Genomic DNA, 15,993 nt, shown 5'->3' on the forward strand with positions numbered 1-15,993 from the left:
TTGGCCCAAAACCCTAGTTTTGGCCATGCCATACCGGCCTTCCCCATGCGGCTACCAAAACGAAGGCCTGCAACAATCAACGGCCACTTTTTCATCTAAGGTGCAGATCTTAGCCGTCCAAGGTTACCAGCTAACGCATGGCAACCTTTGGCCTAGTTTGGTCGCTCCTAAACAAAGCCAAAACCCTAACTTTTGGCCGCGCCTAAACTAGGCCATATAAAAGCCATACTGATCATGCTTTCATGCCACTTGCTACCAAACGAAGGGTTGCAATAATCAACGGCTACCTTTCCTCTTAAGATGCAAAATCTCGACCGTCGAAGGTCACCACCGAGCCGGCAAGTCTCCCAAGCTCAACTTTCCAGACAACAACAGCGTGCTACATGTTTTCCACGAAAACACTCGAGACATCAACGCATCACTGAAGGATGCTTATTGGGTATTGATTTGGCGGTTTACAGCGTGCGGCGTACACTACGCCCATTATAAGAAAGTGTCATAAGGATGGGGCGGTTAGTAAATACAGGGAGTAATGGTGAAACGCTTTCTTTTATGGAACATCAATTCTAGACGTTATCGGTTACCACCTCCTCCCATTTACTCACCCATTTTCCATTTCTTAATGAGACCAGAGTACGTTTCACTTCGACTTGTATAAATAGGCATTACCTATTTTCACCAAAAACAAGTTTTTGGTCAGGAGCATACAACACTCAGAAATCACCTGTTAGCTTTCCCATCTGTTAGCTTACGCTTTCTGATACAAGTCAAAATAACTACTCTTCCAGAATCAACTACTCTGGTATCAACACTCTCTTTGCTTCCCTCCCCAAAACCAACCCTTCTCCTCCATTTTGTGACCGAAGCAAGTATGGAACGGCCATTTCTTGGTTTAGGCCGTACTTGTACATATTGATCTCTCGAACCTAAAATACTCCCTTGCAGTACATTGTTTAGGGTTTAGACTTGTTTCTCAACCATATCACACGAAATTACCGAAACCAGCAGAAACTGTTTTCACCCTCAAACAATTGGTGACCACAGTGGGATATCAATCTTGCGGTTGCAATATCGATTTCCAAATTTCCGATATCACCTTTCACTTCCAAATCCAACATGGTGGAACTCAGATCCGGATCAGCTGCCGAGAACACCGACGCAGAATCTTTTCCTGTTGTTAACGCTACTTCCGACAGCATCACTAAGACACCTACTGACCCCAGTAACACCGAAAGCACTCTTTCAGGTGTAACACCGCCGATCACCAGGGACAGAGCCGCTGCCGCCTCTAATGTCCCTGCGCAACTTGCTAATCCTGACAGTACTGAAAGCGCTCCTTCAGGCGTTACGTCACCAGTCACCCGGGCCAGAGCTGTCGCTACCGCTCCTAACGCTTCATCAAACATGACACCTCCAACCGCCACTAAGACTCCAACTACCCCACCAACATGACGAGAAACCGGAGGAACCATAGGAAGCCGACCCTGTATCATCATTGCTGATTTGATGGAACGGCAGGAGGTTCTCGCTAGAGCCCAGATATGGTTTCAAAACAGAAAGAAGTACTCGTCTTTCTCAAAGCCCTGACAGAGCGGATGCCTCGTGAGTCACGCCTTCAAGATCCGATTAGAAACGCCTCCAACATCCACGACGCTAGCACCTCGGTGGAACGCGTCTCCACGGACGAGGAGATTCGTGCCAGAACCCCATTGGAAACAAATCAGCCATCCAATTTTGTCACACGAGAGGATCTGGAAAAACTTCTCCGGAATCGAATCAAGAATGGTGAAATAGACATGCATCAGCATCAACCTCCTTACCCACCTGAAATACAAAGAATTCCTCTTCCAAGAGGATACTGCTCTCCTCAATTCACCATGTACGATGGCACCGGAAATGCACGTGAGCATGTCTCTCGCTTCTTGGAGTCCCTAGGCGAACATGAATACAATCACGTTCTTCGTCTGAGGGAGTTTTCGAAATCGCTTACCGGAAGAGCGTACACATGGTACAACAACATCGCGCCAAACAGCATCCTCAACTGGGGTGGCATGGTTACCGCATTTTACAAGAAGTACTTCTTTGTGTCTGAACAAGTTACCTTCTCAGACCTAGGAAGGATGTACCAACGGGATAACGAACATCCGAATGATTTTGTTAAGAGATTCAGGGTTCAAGCACTAGACTGTCATGACCCAAATGTGACCGAGCAACAACTGGTGAATTCATGCATCAATGGTATGGCTCTCATTTACCGCGCCTTGCTAGAGAACCTGCGTTTCCATACATTCTCTGAGCTCCATGAGGCTGCCAGGCGATCAGCAACGAGAACACCAGCATTATTAGAAAGAGCTAGACCAACCAGAGCCGAAGACGTACGCGAAACTCGCGGGAATAGACGTATCATCAACAAACAGTACAATGCTAGTCCCTCCTCGGTGAGCGTAGTAAATGAATGAGGAAAGGGAAGGCCCCAGCTGCAGACCAGCAGCCTAAACGCGAAGCACCAGCACGACGAGCAACTCTGCTTCGGAAGGCCGCCGTTAAAGCTCCCATGCGTCATCACGAAGCTGAAGGAAATACCCTGGATTTCCCGTTTCCTATTGAGGAGGTGATCGATCTCTTAGAAGCATGGATTCAAGATGATGTTATCAGACTACCATCTCCCAGACGCCCACCGACTGAGGTCGAGATGGCAAACCCTAAATACTGCCACTACCACAGATTTGTTCACCACCCAACCAGTGATTGCAACAGACTGAAGCATATCTTCAAAGAAAAGATATAAGCAGGGGAACTTCAACTAGGAAACGAGGGAGTACATCGAGACCCACTTCCGGTGAGGAATTTTGGAGTCTCTGGGGACTCCGTGCACGAGACTGTGCGATCCATGATGCAGCACGTATGCGAATTTCCCTACCTTTCCAAGGTACAACGCCAAGATATCTTCACGGATCTCAATCGTGTCGTGTCGGTAAAACGGCTTTTTCCCTCCACAGAAGCCTCGCCAAGAGCCCAAGCTCTCTCAGCGAGCGGAATCGAAAAGGACAACTGGGGACTGCTGTCCACGTCCTATTTAAGAGGTATTGAATTCGACAACACGCTAATCGACACAGCCTATGACTTCAACATTGTTACTTTCAAGATTCTGAAATATGCGGGATTTACGAAACAAGAGGCTACCCATTCCCCATCCATAATTAAAAGCCCGGGAGGGGAAGCCTTGAACGCGCACGGTTGCATTAACCTCGAGATCAAGATGGGAGACGCTATAACGCATAACAAGTTCCACATTGTCAAAGAACTTGGTTACGAACTGATATTTGGGCACTTGTGGGTACTCGACAACAAGGCGAAATTGAGAACATCCCCTCTGCCGATGTCAACACCCGAAAGAATCTCCAAAAAACTGTCTCACTTGTTACCGCATCGGCGAGTTACCGATAGAACCCATACACCTGGAGATGACCAGTTGGCGCTAACTCATAGATTCCAAACGCAAGTAAGTTTGGACGAATGATCTTCTATACAACCAGTCATTTCTTCCCCTATTCCGTCATGGGGACTCAACGCGATTACTGGCGCGGACGCTGTCAAGAGATGTGAGTGGGGCGCTGGGCCATTCAAACGATTTGCAAAGAATTTGGAAGTTGCCATCGAAACTGACGAAACCAAGATTCAAACGGTTACACAACACCCGAACTCGTTTCAAATTGGAGATATGGTGGTCAAAGTGAACTCGTTTCCAGTTGGGAAGATGACGGTAAAGATAGTTGTTCGGACCGATTCACCCAAGGAAAAAGAAGACGAGCCATATCTGGTGGCAGACGTCCTTTTGGGAGGTTACTGCAAGCTCATCAACACAGACAAGATGGGAGGTGTGATAGTTCACTCGCGATGGCTCAAGCTTTTCAATCCCTAAAACGCTGTACTACCCTCTTCCAGCACTCTCCCTTTAGTATTTCTTCAGCAATTTCTCCTCCCGCTTGATATCTGTATTTCCCCAAGATGAATGCACCGTTTGTATTCTTCTTTAGGGTTTCGTTTTTATTTAAAATGCATACATTTCTTTCCGAATGAGTTTTCCAAATCTCAAAAAAATATACCAAACAAATCCCAAATCATTGAGAAGCCATTAACCATCCAATCACAACCAGAAACACCAACCCATTCTAAGGAAAGGCTTGGGTCATTCAAAAAAAAATGAGAAGTTTTATTCGAAGACAGAAACCACAAGCGGGATGCTAATTCAAGAAACCCTAACTTCGCCGTGAATACAAGGAAGGTAAAAAAAAGTGTGTAAAATATCAGGACAACTAAGTGACGAATAGAAAAAATGAAGAAGAAGAAGAAGCTAGTCATAGAAAGCTAATGTGTGAATTTCCAATGCCTCGGTCAGAGCTTCTTTATTTTTCAAACACTTTCCCTCAACAATCTTTCGGGCAGCAAAGGTTCCATACGGAAGCCACATTAGCAATAACAGCCTCAACATCCCACCCGGAAGTCGTCTCAGCAGCAACATCATCCGTCTTTTTACTGACATCCGCCTCGGCAACCAACCCAGCATATGCCATCACAACTTCTTCAATGCCACCGACAACAGTTTCGCCATCTTCTCCGAAAGTTGTTTCAGTTTCATCAACCGCAACATCATCACCTTCCTCGGAAGTCTTCTCAGCGACCTTTCGAGGAGAATTTCCCGATTCATCAGAATCAAGGGTTATGACACCGTCCTGGACAGGGGATCTACGTTGATTTTACCCTAAAAGTTTCACAAGCTCGGTCTTCCGCCGTTTCAACTGAGAAGCAAACTATCCCGCCCTAACAGTGGGCCGTGAAGAGGTTTTGTTGCACCAAATCCTCCCAACGCACTGGGATGCTTCGCCGCCTTCCCTTTCTTTCTCCAAAGGTATTTCCCGAATGATTTTTCCAGCTTCACGAAACAGAGATTCAATTCTATTCAACACCTCCCCATGAGAAGAAGACTGGTTTTCGTCGATTCCAAAGTTTCTCCCCGAAAAATTGGAGACATGTCTGTCATTGGAAGATCCCAGTATGCGCTACAAAACCAGAGAAAGAATAGAGGATAGACACGATTTCAGCACGACATGTGCAAATGAAGGATTCAAGATCATCTCTTATAACCAGCAGAGCGATGAGGTCCCGAAAAGGACAACCTCCTACCAGCCGTGTATTGAGGCGTGATATCAGATTCTAATGAAACCATTTTCTACTAGCGAACATAAGGGAATGCCTGGCCACGTGAGGTAAATTAGGGTTTGGTGAGAAAACGTGGAAGTACATGTTTAAGACATGCTTGCCCGCATTGTTACTTCTCTACCGCCAGCACCGAGACTTGAAAAAAAAAAACGACAAGGTGACATGAAGAGAAGGAATAATGCCCCCTTTCTACGGGCATAACACTTGCGGGGTTTTGAATAAGGAAAGAACTTCCTATGTGAGTCACGTAAGGAAAAGAGACAACCATGCCCGCAAAGACAAGCCACTACTGGGCCAAGCCGTCTGCGCATGCTTTGCCTCACCAAATCGTGTCATGCCTTGCACCACCGTCCACGCCATGCTTGCCTCGCCAAACCGCGTCATGCCTTGCACCATCGTGTCGTGCCATGACTTGTCGTGCCAACACCAACAAACTCGCCAAGCCAGCGTCACGATGTTCCCTAACCCAGCCAAGGTGATGCATGGCCAGACTAAGCCGACGATTTTCATCTCACCACTCCACGGTCTGCACCACCAGTACAACTTATGCAAGGCCGCCAACACGGGAAGCACAAACTCTCTTTACCTCTCGAGAAAGGTTAGTCATACCTTCCTGACCATATTTTCACGACTTGTTGTTTCGATTTTTGTCTTAGCCTGTCACCATCTTATGCTTAGCTCGCAACGATGCTCCCGCTCCGAGCTAAGCAGGGGACTTAATGTTGATGGTGGTTTTTTAGCTTATGGTTAAAATCGTAAAACCGCACATCTGACATGACGTCACTATGACCATTAGCACATTTATTGAATCGATCATCATGCCTACGTAAGAATTACCAGGGTACCCTTTTTTTATGTGTCATGTTCCACGGCAGAACCCTTAACATTGACCGACATCATCTAGGCCAAACCCTAATTCTCATGCTACCGTGACAAGGCATGCCAACCATGCCACCCGCACCACTTTGCCAATGGAAGAACATGCCATCCATATCTCCGCGCCAAGGCATGCCAACCATGCCACCCGCACCACTGTGCCAATGGCAAACCATGCTAGCCGCACCATGCGCCAATGGCATGCCAAACCCTTGGCCCCATCATGCCAAGCCAATCGCACCTTACCTTGGCCCCAACCATGCTAGCCGCACCATGCGTCAATGGCATGCCAAACCCTTGGCCCCATCATGCCAAGCCAACCGCACCTTGCCTTGGGCCCACCATGCCAAGCCGTCCGTGCCAAACCCTTGGCCCCACTATGCCAAGCCATCCGCGCCATTTGCCTTGGCCGCACCATGCTGGCCTTCCCTATGCGTCTACCAAAACGAAGGCGTGCGACGATCAACGGCCACCCTTCCATCCTAGATGCAAATCCTAGCCGTCCAAGGTCGCCATACAACGCATGGTAACCTTTGGCCCGAAACCCTAGTTTTGGCCACGCCAAACCGCGCCAATGGCATGCTAACCACCTTCCGCGCCATACCATGCCGGCCTTCCCTACGCGGCTATCAAAACAAAGGTGTGCGACGATCAACGGCTACCCTTCCATCCTAAATGCAAATCCTAGCCGTCCAAGGTCGCCAAACCACGCATGGTAAACTTTGGCCCAAAAATCTAGTTTTGGCCACGCCAAACCACGCCAAGGCATGCCATGCCACATGTGCCAATGGCATGCCAACCACCTTGCTGCGCCATACCATGCCGGCCTTCCCTATGTAGCTACCAAAACAAAGGCGTGCGACGGTCAACGACCATCCTTCCATCCTAGATGAAAATCCTATCCGTCCAAGGTCGCCAAACAGCGCATGTAACCTTTGGCTCCAAACCCTAGTTTTGGCCACGTCAAACCGCGCCAAGGCATGCCATTCCACATGTGCCAATGGCATGCTAACCACCTTGTCGCGCCATACCATGTCGTCCTTCCCTACGAGGCTACCAAAACGAAGGCGTGCGACGATCAACGGTCACCCTTCCATCCTAGATGCAAATCCTAGCCGTCCAAGGTCGCCAAACCACGCTTGGTAACCTTTGGCCCAAAACTCTAGTTTTGGTCATGCCAAACCACGCCAAGGCATTCCATGCCACATGTGCCAATGGCATGCCAACAACCTATCCGCGCCATACCATGCCGGCCTTCCCTATGCGGCTACCAAAACGAAGGCGTGCGACGATCAAAGACCACCCTTCCATCCTAGATGCAAATTCTAGCCGTCCAAGGTCGCCAAACAACGCATGGTAACCTTTGGCACAAAAACCTAGTTTTGGCCACGCCAAACCGCGCCAAGGCATGCCAATGGCATGCTAACCACCTTGTCGCGCCATACCATGCCGGCCTTCCCTACGCGGCTAACAAAACGAAGGCGTGTGACGATCAACGGCCGCCCTTACATCCTAGATGCAAATCCTAGCCGTTCAAGGTCGCCAAACCACGCATGGTAACCTTTGGCCTAAAACTCTAGTTTTGTCCATGCAAAGGCATGCCATGCCACATGTGCCAATGGCATGCCGACCACCTTTCCGCGCTATACCATGCCGGCCTTCCCTATGCGACTACCAAAACAAAGGCGTGCGACGATCAACGATCACCCTTACATCCTAGATGCAAATCCTAGCCGTCCAAGGTCGCCAAACAACGCATGGTAACCTTTGGCCCATAATCCTAGTTTTGGCCACGCCAAACCGCGCCAAGTCATGCCATGTCACATGTGTCAATGGCATGCTAATACCTTGCCGCGCCATACCATGCCGGCCTTCCCTACACGTCTACCAAAACGAAGGCGTGCGACGATCAACGACCACCCTTCCATCCTAGATGCAAATCCTAGCCGTCCAAGGTCGCCAAACCACGCATGGTAAACTTTGGCCCAAAATTCTAGTTTTGGCCACGCCAAACCGCGCCAAGGCATGCCATGCCACATGTGCCAATAGCATGCCAACCACCTTGCCGCGCCATACCATGATGGCCTTCCCTATGCGGCTACCAAAATGAAGGTGTGCGACGATCAACGACCACCCTTCCATCCTAGATGTGAATCTTAGCCGTCCAAGGTTTCCAAACAACGCATGGTAACCTTTGGCCCAAAACCCTAGTTTTGGCCATGCCATACCGTCCTTCCCTATGTGGCTACCAAAACGAAGGTCTGTAACAATAAACGACCACTTTTTCATCTAAGGTGCAGATCTTAGCAGTCCAAGGTTACCAGCTAACGCATGGCAACCTTTGGCCTAGTTTGGTCGCTCCTAAACAAAGCCAAAACCCTAACTTTTGGCCGCGCCTAAACTAGGCCATATTAAAGTCATACTGATCATGCTTTCATGCCACTTGCTACCAAACGAAGGGTTGCAATAATCAACGGCTATCTTTCCTCTTAAGATGCAAAATCTCGACCGTCGAAGGTCACCACCGAGCCGGCAAGTCTCCCAAGCTCAACTTGCCAGACAACAACAGTGTGCTACATGTTTTCCACGAAAACACTCGAGACATCAACGCACGTCACAAACTGAGGGATGCTCATTGGTTATGGGTTTGGTGGTTTACAGCGTGCGGCGTACACTACACCCGTTATAATAAAGTGTCATAAGGATGAGGCGGTTAGTAAATACAGGGAGTAATGGTGAAACACTTTCTTTTATGGAACATCAATTCCAGACGTTACCGGTTACCACCTCCTCCTACTTACTCACCCGTTTTCCATTTCTTAATGAGACCAGAGTACGTTTCACTTCGACTTGTATAAATAGGGATTACCTATTTCCACCAAAAACAAGTTTTTGGTCAGGAGCATACAACACTCAGAAATCACCTGTTATCTTTCCCATATGTTTGCTTACGCTTTCTGATACAAGTCAAAATAACTACTCTTCCAGAATCAACTATTCTGGTCTCAACACTCTCTTTGCTTCCTTCCCCAAAACCAACCCTTCTCCTACATTTTGTGACCGAAGCAAGTCTAGAACGACCATTTCCTTGTTTAGGCCAGACTTGTACAGATTGATCTCTCGAACCTAAATTACTCCCTTGTAGTACATTGTTTAGGGTTTAGACTTGTTTCTCACCCACATCACACGAAATTACCGAAACCAGCAGAAATGTTTTTCACCCTCAAACACAAGAATGCCATTTTCTTTTTAAACAAGAGTAATATCATAAGATATTTCATTTCTTTATTCTCTTTCTCTCTCTTCTTCATTCTCTTTCACTCTCGAGAGCTTTTCATTTCTGATTATTTTTCTCTCCAGTTCTTTCACAAACACATTTTAGGGTTCTACATTAATTTTGAGCAGAGACAATCGATTAAAAAATGTAATCGATTAATTTCGTGTTTTTCAGTTTGATTAAATTTAGGTTTGAATCGATTAGTTTCGACATTTGATCTAGTTTTCATTGTATGACTTCGATGTTGTTGTTGTAACCTCTTGTTCTTGGTTTGTTCTCTGAAACTGGAAAAATCCAAGAGTTTGAACAAGTATTGTAATCGATGAAGACGATAGAGATCATAAATCCACCACCAAGAGAAGGAGGAGCATCAGTTGCAGTTGAAAACACTAATCCGAGAAACATATTTCAATAACTGATCTGCAGCTTCAACACGAATTCCTCAACAAGCTAAGTATACAGGTAAGTATCCTCCTCTCTTTGTAATGATGCTTCGATTGAGAATTTTTAGTAGATTTAAGTCAGATTTTTTTCCAGAAAATTATATTAGGGTTTTAAAAACCTAAATCTTTAGATGCTTCTTAATTAACTTATCTGAATCGAAATCAGAGCTTAGATTTACAATCATTTGTTTACTTTGGTTGTTTTAATGTAAATTTTTTGAAAAAATTTGTACAAAATTCTCGGATCTGTTCTTCGTTAAAATTGTTGTATGTACCTATATCTAGTTTCGATTTATCTGCTGCTGTTAATGAGAAGTTTTTTAATTAGTCATATACCGGTGATGCTTGGATAGGTAGTAATTCAGTTTGAATCTGTTTGGAGTGGATGTTTACTGATGTTGTTATTGATTTTGAAATCAAGAAAAGAAGATGATGTCGTTACTGATATTACTAGATTTATAATGGGTTTGGAGATGCATTGAAGAACAAAGCAAGGATGGATGGAATGGCACTAGGGTTTTGATCTTGGATTTGGTGTTGAGTAGAAGCCATGGAGAATTGTTACAGTTTGGTGGCTGCAGAGAAGAGAAGATTGAGATGTTTGTGGTTGACTATGCTGAATTTCAGGCAGTGAATCAGATGATGGTTGCAATTGAAGCTGCAGAATGGACTTGGTGGTGAGTTTAGATATATACTTAGGTTTCAGTTACAAAGTTCAGGTGCAAGCTAGTAAGGCAGCAGGATGAGCTGCAGTGATAATTGAATTGAATTTCATATTGCAGGAATGATGAGGTTGAGTTTAAGTGACTGAATGCTTTAAGTGACTGACTGCTTTTTAGCATGTTTTTTTCTGCTACTGAACTTACAGTGTTTTCTTTCATTGATGTAGGATTACCATTATGCCAGAGTGTTCCCCATTGTTTATTTTCATGTTGTTCTAACAACTACTGTTATATTAGCATACTACGTAACAACATTGAACACAAGAAAATGAATTATATCTGGCATTTTACTTCTCTTTATGAGTAACGCTGCAATTATCATTGTAAGTTATCACCTCTTCCCTTATGTTATTGATTTATCAAGCGGTTTCATCGCTTCTTTTGCACATTCATGGAAATTTCAGCTTTAGATTCATATCTTTCTTTGTTTTTCTGTTGGCGTCATAGTTGGACCTAGCAACATCTGGAGGTGGGGGGCTTGCAAGGTTCATTGTTCTCTGCTTAATTTTGGTGGTTGTTTCAATTGTGGAGGGGACTCTTGAAGGTGGGCTATTTGGAGATCTTTCCTTCATGTGTCCTGAGTTCATGCAGGTAATGTATTTTTCCTCTTTATGTCACTATATGTTAATTGCTGTAGAGTTATATAAAAATTCTGGAACCTTGTGTTGATAGGACCCCATTTTTGATGAAATTGTTCTGCTATAAGCATGTGTATCTACTAGTTACACATACTTCTAGGATGTGTATCTGCTAGTTACACATACTTCTAGGATGTGTATTTGCTGGTTACACTTGCATCTTTGATGTGTATTTGTTGATTACACATGTATTTAGGGATGTATATCTGCCTTCCTTAGATGATTCTTCTCTTAAGCGAAAATCAAGTATCCTCTTTTTCATCTGTACCTTGCTTCACTTGAGATTTTCTGTCGGTAAATTAATTGATGCTGGTATAAAATTTGATATCAACGACTCATCATTTCTATTACCCATAGGTTTGATTTGAATCGAATTTCATCCACTTTTAATTTTCGATCTCATGTGGAAACGACATTCAGATGAGGTTTTTGTTGCTAGAAAACTGTTCTCTTTTTTTAAAATTTTGGGGATTTTGGTTGAATTGGAAACTGTAATCGATTATTTACTAGATGCTTTGATTTTGACGAAATTTTCTAGTGGAAGATATGCTGATATTTTGCATTTTTACTTGTCCCAGATGATTTGTGAGCTAGGATCTGAATCCCTTACCTCCTCAGAAGCTTAATTCCTTTAGCAAATGACCTTTGCACTTGAAGATGGATATGTTGGTGTCCATGCCAAAATTTGGTACTAGTACTTATGCATTGGGTTTGCCTTGGTGGCACTATTTCAGTTTGGCGATAAATATTTCATGTTGTTAGTAACCTATGACCTATGGGTTAACCTACTGCGTAAGAAATTTCCAGCCACATCTTTCACTGGATCCCCAATCATGTCTGATTCTAGATTGATTTACTGAATAAACTTCTCATATATGACCCGGTAATTCCTTCACTTTTCCAGCATACTAAGATGATTATATTTTTACCTCAAACCTAACACGTCAAAGTTCAACTTTGTGAAGTTATCTTGTTCTATCCTTGCTTTAAAATTAAATTTGCTTACTGGCATGTAGTTGTATGTTTTATTTGATGTTTGTGAGTCTTCGCTTATATCTGTATAGGTATTTCCTTATCCTTCTACAACTGAAGTATCTGGTATTCATGTCTCAGAGGTGATTTGTATATGAGCATATGTAACTTTTAGTTACACTAGGAAAATGCATGTGTAACTTTTAGTTACACTAGAAAAATGCATGTCTAACTCTTAGTTACACCAGGAAAATGCATGTGTAACTATCTGTTACACTAGGAAGATTGGATGACTCTGTAAATTGTACAATAAGACGCATAGTCTAATAAGATTACACTGTAAATTGTACGTGCCAGGTACACGAGCCATACTACTGATAAACCCGAAATGATGTAAAGCTCAGTTTACTTGTTTGCATATAGCCTGAACTAGTTGCTAACTGAAACATTCTACAGTAATACTGTTAACTGTACTATTTTTTCCATCCTATTTGATCATGTATATGTGTTATTTCAGGAGAGACTTAGGCGACATAACCTATATGTTGATAATCTTGTGTCTTTCAAGTGCAAGGTTCGGTTTTTTACGTGATGAAGAGTTAACGGAAGTTGATGCAAGTGATGAGGTCAGAGCTGCTATTGTATATAAGATTAGCAGGGAGCGCATTGGCGAAGAAGTATGTTAATTATTTGGTTATTTTTGAAAAAAAATTGGTATGCTTCAGGGTATTTGTTGTTGCCTTCTAAACCTTTGTGCAGATTGATCTAATTGATAAATAGACGAATTATAGTAAATGAAAATTAAAGTAATACATGTATTTTCCTTATATGTAAATTTACACATGCATATGGATGTGTAACTTTTAGATACACATGCCATACACATGTATAACTTCTGGGTACACATGTGTAACCGTTTCTTGCCATACGCATATGTGAGTCCACACATATATATACAAGTGTAACTTTGCATTACACATGTTATATGGATGTGTAACTTCTGGATACACATGTCATATGCATGTATAACTTCTGTTTACACATTCGCACTATACTTTAATAATTTTGGGCCTAGATTTAAATTTTATTTAATTATGGACTTGACAATATGCATAAGGGTATTAAGGTCTTTTAATAATTCGGAGCCTAAATTTAAACTTCTTTTAATTAAGGGCCTCATATTATGGGCTATCCATGGGTTGGGCCTTAGCCTAATTTTTCCAATAACGTTTGTAATGAAACACGTAAGTAGAAATTGACGTTTAATCCCAAATATGTTGGGCTTTATACGGGTTAGTCCTCCACTCTTAAGCCTAGTACTAGGAGATCCAAATACAAAAAATTTGGGACGAGTTAATCCGTTTACGAACGATTCAGTCCAAAATGCTTTTTTCCGACGACAAAAATACCTATCGTAATCAATCTGTAAGGTATGAAGTTCATGGTTCATTCAGTTTTTTTTTCTACATTTCCATTGTCGAAACAACTCTTAGAAGAAGAAAAAACCTATAACCTAATCTTCTCGACGACAACGGTATGAAAATTCAATGTTCAAACATAAATCTAAGAACCTTTTCAATTCGATTCCACTTAAATAACCTAAATCGTCATCATTTGTACCTTTCCTTGAAGATTATTTTGAGGGGGAAAGTTTATGAGATGCAAATTAATTCGAAGATTTCGTCAATCAAAGCGACGTGAAAGATAAGTTCAGTCTATTCTTGTTATTTAATTTGATGAAAATGTTAATTTATTAATGTAGAAATTGATTTAAGAAAAAAAATTATGGTTTCAAAAAACAAATTACTTGGATTTCAGTTAGAACTTCGGATCTGATTTATCATTAAAGGTTAGATCTATAATCAACTCATTCTAATTGTTGTTTTGGGATAAAATTTTGGTAAATTTTGACAACAATTTAACAAAATTTCTTGGAAATCATCTCCAAAAACTTAACCTAGCTGCCAATCTTTGATTATGATCTAAAATTGGACTTCAGATTCGAGATCGATGCATTTTAGTCTCTATTACCCATCAAACAAATTTCAATTTTATCTACTTTCAAATTTGATGTCATCTGAATATATATATTTCTATGGAATGTCAGAGTGAAATGGATTTTTGAGCAAGTACCGAGTGAAATGGATTTATGAGTGGTTTTTAATCTCCATTTTGATTGAATACTAACAAAAATTTTCTTCTTTGCAGGTGAACTTATTGGTGCAAAACATTCAAACTGATGGGAGACATGCACTTGACAACTGGTATGTCTTTCGATGTACGGGTTATATCTTTTATTTATAGGAAAAGCAAGTGGTACATGCACTTGACTCTGGCTTGGTACTTTAGAGGTATCCTAGATGGTGTATTAACTAAGCAATCGTCAGTTGATTAGCTAAACATATGTACCTTCCATTGACGTTAAAAGTAGATAGTTTAATGAAAATAATAGCTTTTTCTATTGATCAAATTATTATCCACCATGTTTCCTCATTTCTGCGAGCTATTAAGACCCACCTGGGGAGGTAAGAACTGCTTGTTTTATGTTCATTGTTTGTAAATCCTTAATTTTGACTTTGTCTTTACAAATGGTAATTGTGTTATGCAGAAAGAGGAACGGCAAGAAGACTCGCAGACCAGACGCCAAAAGCATTGCCTTCAGACAGGTTCATGGTTAAGATGGCGCGGGTATTGGGGTGATGGTGTTCATAACTATTATATTAGGTTATTTTGCAGTGGTTCCACGCTACTCTTGTAGTGTAGAAGTTGATGCCTTGGTTTCTTTTCTCTCATTCTTTTTGGAAGACGATGTGATTGTGATGTGGTTTTATAGTGGTAAATAAAGTTCGTTCAACTCGGACTTGTGTAGACTCGATTTCAGACTTAATAATAAAGAAAATAATAAAAATAAAGAAAATATATACACAAGGTTGTCACAAATATCGAGAGGTACTAAGACTCAAGATTCCACCAATTCTCATATTTATGTGGTTCAACTATCAATTCCAGACAATTATACCTCGAACAATAATAAAATATTGACTCTATGTCCTTGCCAAGGTAGATTTTTAAAAGATTAATTGTAAATCACAAGCATGACGCATCAGAAGTACTAAAACTAAGCATACTCATCAAACGAAATCACAACTAATTAGTGAAAATCATAAAACAATTAAATCAAGTGCAAGAAGTCATACAAGAAATAAATAGAATTACCACATGCATGAAATATGGCTTCCTCCATCGTCCCAGTGTTGGGGTTTAGCTCCTCATATCAAAAACAGGTTCAAAATAATAAATCATGGCTCAAAAGGTGTTTTTATTGGAGAAATTATATAACTCAGCGAATCTGCAACGATGTATTGGCGCTACAGAATCCACTGTTACAAGAGGTGTTGCTAACTGAAAATATGCGTGGCTAATGGACTATTACAGAACTGTTGATTATAAGACCCTGATTGTGACTGTTCTGTGCAGCTTAATTTTCTTCAGATTAGGGTTTGCAGAACGACACTTCTGCAGTGTCGTCTGCAACTCCTTTCCTTCTTCTACACCTACTGTTTCCTTAACTCCACCTGCAGCTTGGTTCTCTTCCTCTATTCTACCCCTCACTCTCGACTACTCTGTTATGACTCCTTCTCAACCTATATATAGGAAACAGGACCAAAAATACTCGATAAAATCTCTCCTGCCTTTCACCAAAAGTTACGGAGTATCTTTATTTTATTTTCTGCCAAGTAACGATTATTTTTTCTCCCAATCCTGTTCACGCATTTTTTGTAGAATCCGAGATGGTCAAAACTCTTTCCAAAGATAGGATTAGATCAATAGGGAATATATCTTCG

Source organism: Papaver somniferum, chromosome 4 (assembly GCF_003573695.1).
Source record: "Papaver somniferum cultivar HN1 chromosome 4, ASM357369v1, whole genome shotgun sequence".
NCBI classification, from domain to species: domain Eukaryota; kingdom Viridiplantae; phylum Streptophyta; class Magnoliopsida; order Ranunculales; family Papaveraceae; genus Papaver; species Papaver somniferum.